General features: G+C 55.3%; 1 long non-coding RNA gene across 1 annotated transcript; it reads right to left on the bottom strand.

Annotated features, from left to right (window-relative positions):
• Nucleotides 1–408: 408 nt before the first annotated feature.
• On the bottom strand, nucleotides 409–7,494 carry LOC111922255 (uncharacterized). Its single transcript, XR_002860452.2, has 2 exons — nucleotides 7,265–7,494; nucleotides 409–1,251 (listed from the first exon to the last, which is right to left on the bottom strand). It is a non-coding gene; the product is annotated as an uncharacterized LOC111922255 (long non-coding RNA).
• Between the last annotated feature and the right edge of the window lie 99 nt (nucleotides 7,495–7,593).

The following is a 7,593-nucleotide window of genomic DNA, read 5'->3' as shown; positions in this document are numbered from 1 at the left end:
GCACTCACACCCACCCTGTTCTATATTCTTCCTAAGAAAATAAAGCATCACTGTCCTATTAATTATGTGAGTTCTGGAGCAATATTTTTCCCAGAGTCACCTACTGGTTCACATATTCGTTTTCCAGGCAGCTTAGCCAGTAGCCTGGCAACATGGTGACCTTATGCACTGCTCAGCTTTGAGCATTTTATTAGCCACACTGGACTCTCTCCACTGCTCCATATTGCTGAACCCCTCATTAGTACAATTAATAAGCCGCTTCTGTCAATTCAATCAGATGCCAGGCTCGACAGCAGGAGAAAGCTTTGGCAGATCAAGTAGGGGAGATTCTGGGTAGCACTGGGAAATTGTAGGAAACCTTTCATCTCCCCCAAGGAGCCGAACAAGAATGGAATTGTGGGACTGGGATTCTCTCAGGTCATGTTTATTTATCACTGGCTCGTTAGTATAATAAATCAGGTCTCCTGTCACTTTGAATAAAGTCATAGGTTTGCTGGAAGGAACTTGGCAGAACACCTTGATATTATTAGTGATGGTGTGGACAAAGCCCCCTGAAAGGAAATGCCTTGGCTGGGGCGTGCAGGCACCCCACACGCACCCACCCAGCCCCACACCCCACCAGGGAATGGCGCAGTCATGCCAGGGGACTGGGATTGTCTTGGGACACACCACACAGCATGTCCCAGGTACTCAATAGCCACAGGATGGATGATTCTCCCTGCTCCTGTTCTTGCTTCAGGAGATGTGCATGGTGGGAGACATCCCCATCTTAGCCTCATGTGTGTTGCCAGTGCAAAGCACCAGGCACACAAGTGTGGGTGACATCCTGCACTGGCAGTCACGGGGATGAGGCACATGTGACAGCACTTCGCCTTTCACACCTCTCCATGTCCTGCTAGACTTTGTCCTGGCTCTGACGTTGGTGTGCTCTTTGGATCTCATACTGGTTCCAGGAGCTCCTGCCACAGCAGTGCTGGGAGGTGCTGCAGCTGCAGGGCAGATAGGTGGCAGGCGAAGGTCTTGTGCTTACACTGGTGCTCATTTGCTGCATGTCTGTTGCTCCTGAGCCTGATCCATGTGTCCTCTGAGTGGGACCTACCAGCAGCAAGGGTCCAGGAGTTGGCTTTCACATTTCACCTGCCCCTGAACTGAGCACACCCAGTGGTCTACCAGAGACGCTGGAGAGATCACTGTCTCCTTGCCTCAATCCGGCACTTTTCCACACCAGAGAACAGATGTGTAGGTTGGTTCCTGCATTGGAAATAATGCTTAATGACAAGAAGGAAGAGTTGTGATTGGTGCCATAGTCCGAGTGCCCCAATAGAGCAGCATCAACATCCCAAAAACCCTTCCTCAAATAAGTTCCCCAGGAAATCTTTTGATCTGGTCTGATGGTGAGAACATAAATTTGAAAATAGCTTAAAGGTTACAAAATAACAATTCTGTTTTACCATTTAATATAACACTGTGTTTAGTCTCCCTGATGTGATAAATATTAAACTGTTCCTAATTTTCTTTTTGTAGACCTTCTCTATGAAGACCTTCACCTTTCGCTTTCACTGCAAGTCAATTCCATCATCTTTGAACTGAACCTGTACCACCCTTGAAATGCAGGGATTCCCAAATCAGCTGTGTGATGTTGGAGCATTCCCCATGTCCATCCCACCATGCCCCTAGTCCACAAGAGCCTGGGAAGTTCCTGGGGCCATGCTCCTGCTCATTAGTTCTCTTGACTCCAGCTGACCTATAAATGTTGAAGGAAACAAAACAAACTGCTGGGAGAGAGAGGAAGGGCTGTAGGTGTTGGCCACATGTCAGTGGAACCAAGCCAAGCTCCAACTGAAGATGCTATTGTGTTGCAGTGATTTCCCTGGAAAAATCGGCCTGGAGATCTCCTTACCATTCCTGGGACACACTTGATGACCAGGAGGGTGTGGATTCGGGGCACCCAGAAGGCTGTGGGAGTGTTGGGGACTTTGGACAATGTTGTGAATGTGACCCTGAGCAGACACGACTATAAACCTGCAGGACTGGACAAGGCACCAGTGCCCGGCTCCAGCACACATGGCTGGATGTGCCAAGGCTTGGCTCTGGTTCCCACACAGTGGGTGTCTGCAAAGATGCACAGGTTCTGTACTTGGAGAGGTCCAGGACACAGGCACAGCAGCTCCTTGGCTGCTGCTAATCAGCATCTGCAGAGTGGTGGTCCATTGGCCACCAAACCCATGAACTGGGAGCCAGGAAGGAGGTTGTGGCAGTGGGGGTGTCTCCTGTGTGTGCTCCAAGCAAGACCTGTGGCAGTTGGGGTGTCTCCTGTGTGTGCTCCAAGCAAGCCTTGGTCAGGGCCATGGCTGCTGCTCTTTGGGCTTTGTCACCCCTTTCAAGGGCAAAGTTAAAAGTTCAGTCCTGGTTTGTTGGCAGAGTGGATTTGGGAAGGTTAGTGTCCTGCTCCTGGAGCAGGTGCACAGCAGACTGCTGCATCCCGAGAGTGTCTGGGGGAGGCAGCAGGGCCACCTGTCCCCTGGCACTCATCCCTTCCTCCCAGGAAGTGCAGTGGACTGAATACTGAGGCCATGGGCAGACACAGCTGGGATTGCCCATTTGCATCCCACCCCTCAGGGCTCTGGGATGCTGCAGACACCCTGGGAATGGACTGGAGGAACATTCCAAGAACCTCAGCCAGAGTGCAGCTGTCTCTGTGCCATGGGGAGGATCTGTGGGTGAGGAAGTCCTCCCCACTGTCAGTGGCTGGGTCAGAGCGGGACTCTGACCTTGGCTGAACAGTATCTGCCAGCCCTCTCCAAAGCTTCATGGGCAAATCACTTCCAGCTTTTTAAATGTCTGGCTTAAACCACCACCTGAGCATCCCATGCATCTCCAGTCACTGCCCACAATCAGCATGCTACATGGAAAGCAGTCTGGGGACACAATGCTGTCCCTCTCCTGCACCACAGGGGAACCTCCTGCATCCGCCACCCCTGGACAGTCCGTAAATGCCCCTTCCCTCCTTATCTTTCCCTGAGCAGCAGGGGTCTTGGCATCTCCTTAGCCCCTGTTTCCTTTTCCAGTTCCTGTTGACACAGTGGCCATGGGAGAACAGTGGGGCCAAGGGCAGCAGAGAGACAACCTCTCTGTTCCTCTGGTTGTCTGCTCACTTTCCCAGGCACAGCTGGGCCACAGGGACCTTTAGCACAGCTGATGAGGTGGCAGCACCAGGGAGAGGCTAGGGCAGGGTGACCCCACAGGGGAGCCACAGCCTGAGCAGTCTGCCTCTGCCCCATCCCAGCACCGCAGCACTGGGCATCCCGCAGCATTAGGCCACCCTGCACCGCCTGGATGCTGGTAAAGATGTCCTAGTGAAGAAAGGGATGCAGAGGTACCTCTGTGCTGATGAGAACAGGGCTGAGAGGCCAACAGAGGCATATAGAAAAGTGGCTGGTCAGGGATTTGGGGGAGAGAAGAGTTTTTATTGTGAGTTATTGGCCATGCTGACACTCCCTGCCCTCCAGCAGTGTCATTGGCACAAAAAACTATATTAAATAAAGACCTCGTTTCAGCCCGTGCTGGTCAAGGCCAGCAGGTCTTGAATTAACCTCCCTGAATTTCCAGCCTGCGAGGAGCAGGGAGGTAAGCTCACCCTTATCTGGAGGGAGTGCTGGTCAGGAAGAAAATTGCGTGTTCCTGAGGAGCGGCTGGACGCCCAGCGGGAGGTGCGGCTGATACTGTTCAGCCAAGGTCAGAGTCCCGCTCCGACCCAGCCACCGACAGTCCCGAGGGCGGCGTGGAGCGAGCAGAGCTGAGGGGCTGGGAGCCCGGCACCTGCCAGCACATCCTGGCACTCCCCCTCCCCTCTCAGCATCCTCCGGCACCCCCAGCCCGCAGCCGCCAGCGGTTTGCTCAGCACCCCAAGGCCACCCAGGCTCCTCTGCTGGGGCTCGTGTGCCATCCAGTGGCGAAGACTCAGCTCCAGCACAGTCTGAGCCTTCCCACGCTGCCGCTCAGCGCCGGGAAGGAGGCAACCATGCTGGGCTGGAGCCTGGAAAGCATCTCGCCGTGGAGGACCCACTGTGGAAGCTGCAGACAGCAATGGGATGCGCTGTCTCCATTGCCAGACAGCCGGGGAGGCATGCCCGGGCCAACGATGCTTCTGGCAGGGGCGGCGGGCCTCCTGCTGCTGTAGCAGGATCCCAAGCTTCCCCTCGGAATGCTCAGGGAGGCAGTCCAGGTGCTGGAAGAGGAGAGGGGCCCGAGGTGGATGAGCAGGGCTGGGCTGCAGCAAAGCCTCCTGCAACTACCCTAGGCATCCAGGATTGACCTTTGCTGGGGAGCGGGCAGATTCCTCATCTCAGAGAGATGTACAAGTTGTTCCATGGCAAGTACCTGACCACTGCATCTGTCTTGTCCCAGCCAGGGACAGGAAAGGGATCGAGTGCCTCCTCCATTTTAAACCACACTGACACTGATGGCTAGGCTGGAATTACCTCCAGCAGGGTCATTTCAGCTGTACCCCCAGGCGTGCTGCTGCTACCTGCTCTGCAATGGCTTGTGCCCATTTTAGCACAGTCAGCCAGATAGGGCTTTGAAACACCTGCGGGCAATCCTGAGCATACAGGAGGTGTTCTGTGTATAGCACTAGTCCTCCATGGTCAGATGGATTCCAAAGGCATCATCCCAGAGGACCCTCATAGGGACGTCACTTCTAAATGGATGCTGTGGGCAGCTGCACAGATCTTGGAGCTGTGCTGGACTGGGCTTGGCAGAGGGAGCAGGAGAGAAAGTTTTAAGGAAATTGGCTGAGAAGGCAGGTGCCCCAGCAGTGGCAGTTGTAGCTTGGTGAATCACAGCAGGCTCCTTTCTGCTTCAAGACATTAGGAGCAGTTCAGCAATTAAGACTGGCTTCTATTAATATGCAAATTTCTGCTGCCATGGCAATAATCTTATAAATGCAGATTGCACTGGGAACTATTGTTAGAGAGACCTGTGCTCGGCCCTGTACTTTGTCTGAGCAGATTCTTCTAACTGAGCTCCCCTGAGCCTGTGGCCTGGACAGCTGGGGGCAGCACTGCCAGTGGCTACCCTGATGCAGGCAGCAGACTCCCACCCATCATCTTCCCTATCCTTGCTTGGTCCTTTTTGCACAGATCATAAAGAATATCCTGAGTTGGAAGGGACTCACCAGGATCATCGAGTCAAGCTCCTGGCCCTGCACAGGACACCCCAAGCCCTCTGCCTGAGAGCATTGTCCAAACACTCCTTGAGCTCTGGCAGCCTTGGTGCTATAACCGTTCCCTGGAGAGCCTGACCACCCTCTGGAAGAACCTTTTCCTAGTATGCATTCTAACTGTCCCCTGACAAAGCTCCAGACATTCCCTTGGGTCCTGCCACTGGTCACAGAGAGAAGAGATTGGAGCTGCACCTCTGCTGGCCTCAGGAGGAAGCTGCAGCAGATGCTGATGAGGCCTGACCTCAGGCTCTTCTTCTCTGGGCTGAACAAACCAAGTGATCTCAGCCATTCTTCATGGCCCCTCCAGACCTTGCACCATCTTCATAGCCCTCCTCTGGACACTCTCTAACAGCTTTATATCCTTGCCTATGTGCCAGCAGCAACAGGCAGGCCAGTTCAGCCTCACTGCTCTGTGGGAATCTCCTCCCACCTGCCACCAGCATCCAATTCCAGTTTTTGCGGCCATCAGAAGCTGTGCCCTGAGCCACCCTGAGAAGCAGGGATGTGTGCATCCCCACACAGCCAGACCCACCTGCAGGAGAACCTGGCTGCTGTCCAGCCGTGCTGTAGCCACCCAGGAGGCTGAAGCTGGCCCAGGACCACGGGTACTGCAAGCTCCAGCACCAGCTTCCCCTGCTCTGGGGCAGCACTGAGCTGCAGATCCTGACTCGAGGGCAGAGGGGATGTTTTCTCCTGTGCCTGCTCTGGATGGAGGCTTCAGAAGCCTCACACTGACGGGGTGGACTTGGTCTGCCACAGGCTGTAGGGCTGTGTTGTGGGAAACCATGCCTGTGCCCATGCCTGTTCCTGGTCCACCCCAGGCCAGCTGTGGGGGACAGCTATGCCCTGGGAGACCTAAGCACATGTCTGTTCTCAGATGGGGCCAGGACCATGAGGTGTCAATGACTGAACAGCATGAACAATGCCCTGGGTTCCTACCACCCCAGGCACTGAGACCTGTCAGACCCCTCAAGACCTCCTGCGAGCTGCCACCATATCCTGGGTGCACTTGCTGGGTTCCTATGGTCCTACTCCCCAGAGATCTGGGTCCAGAGAAGGGCAGTGAAGCTGCTGAAGGGACTGGAGCAAATGTCCAATGAGGAGCAGCTGTGGAAGTTGGGGTTGTTTAGCCTAGAGAAAAGGATACTCAACGAGGACCCTCTCACTCTGTATAACTCCCTAAGAGGAGGGTGTAGCCAAAGGTGAGGCTCTGTTTCCAGGGAACAAATGACAGGACAAGAGGAAATGGCCTCAAGCTGTGCCAGGGGAGGTTTAGATGGGACATTAGGAAGAATTTCTTCACAGAAAAGATGATTAGACATTGAAACAGGCTGCTCAGGAAGTCACCATCCATGGAGGTGTTTAAGGAACAACTGGACGTGTCACTTAGTGCCATGGTCTAGTTGATAAGGTGGTATTCAGCCATAAATTGGACTCAGTGATCTTGGAGGTCTTTTCCAGCCTAAATGATTCTGTGACCTTGCCCGATCTGGAGGCCATGGCCATGGCACTGGGGTATGGAAGCAGCCCAAGACCTCACAGAGGACATGTATGGAGGGGCTGCAGAGGGCACACAGTGCTGGGTACACAGACAGTGGTTTGCTCTGTGCCCAGGTGTTGGTAGCCAGGCTAGGTGCTGGTGTGCTGCCCAGGTGTGATCCAGGTGAAGCCCTGCAGGTCTGTTTGCCCTCATGCTGGCTGTGGGAGCACAGACACAGGCCATGGTGCCAGTGGAGCCGCACAGCACTGGGGACACCTGTGAGATGTCTGTGAGGGGGCACCTCAGCACAGGGGCACTGCACCCACAGCCAAGGACAGGGTGGCACCTTGGCGCCAGCACCCGCTTCATGGGGACACAGAATGGGTCAGCTTGAAAGTGACAACAGTGGGTCATCTGACCAGTCCCTGCAGACACTGACATCTACTGACATAAAAAACTGACGTTACAAACAGATGAAGCTCCTGAATACACCCACCCACCCTCACCGCCTCCAAGCTGAGTTTGCTATTGGGACTGGGTGGGACTTGTGCTCGCCTCACCATCTCTTGGCTCCGCCCCTTACACCTTCAAACCAGAGTTGTGGCTGGGGAGGGGCTTGTGCTGGCATCGCCCACTCTCGCTGCCTGCAGGCCGCTGGTACGGCCCGGGGCGGCGGCGGTGTCTCCGTCGCGGCTTGCCCTGGCCTCGGGAGGGCCCCGCGCTGCGGCTGCCGTCGGTGGTGGGCGGGGCTGCAGGTCTCGCTCTCCTGGCCCCGCCCTCCGCTGCCTCCGGCCGATTTACCGACCCGGGCTAGGCGGAGCCACCGCGAGCCCCGCCCCCTCTGGCCCCGCCTGCGGTCGGCGTGGCTCCGCCCCTTTCCTGCGCGCTG

The sequence above is a fragment of the Cyanistes caeruleus genome, chromosome 24 (assembly GCF_971803275.1).
Source record: "Cyanistes caeruleus chromosome 24, bCyaCae1.hap1.1, whole genome shotgun sequence".
Taxonomy (NCBI): domain Eukaryota; kingdom Metazoa; phylum Chordata; class Aves; order Passeriformes; family Paridae; genus Cyanistes; species Cyanistes caeruleus.
The sequence above is the reverse complement of the archived record's forward strand: the minus strand, read 5'-3'. Positions and strand labels throughout refer to the sequence as shown.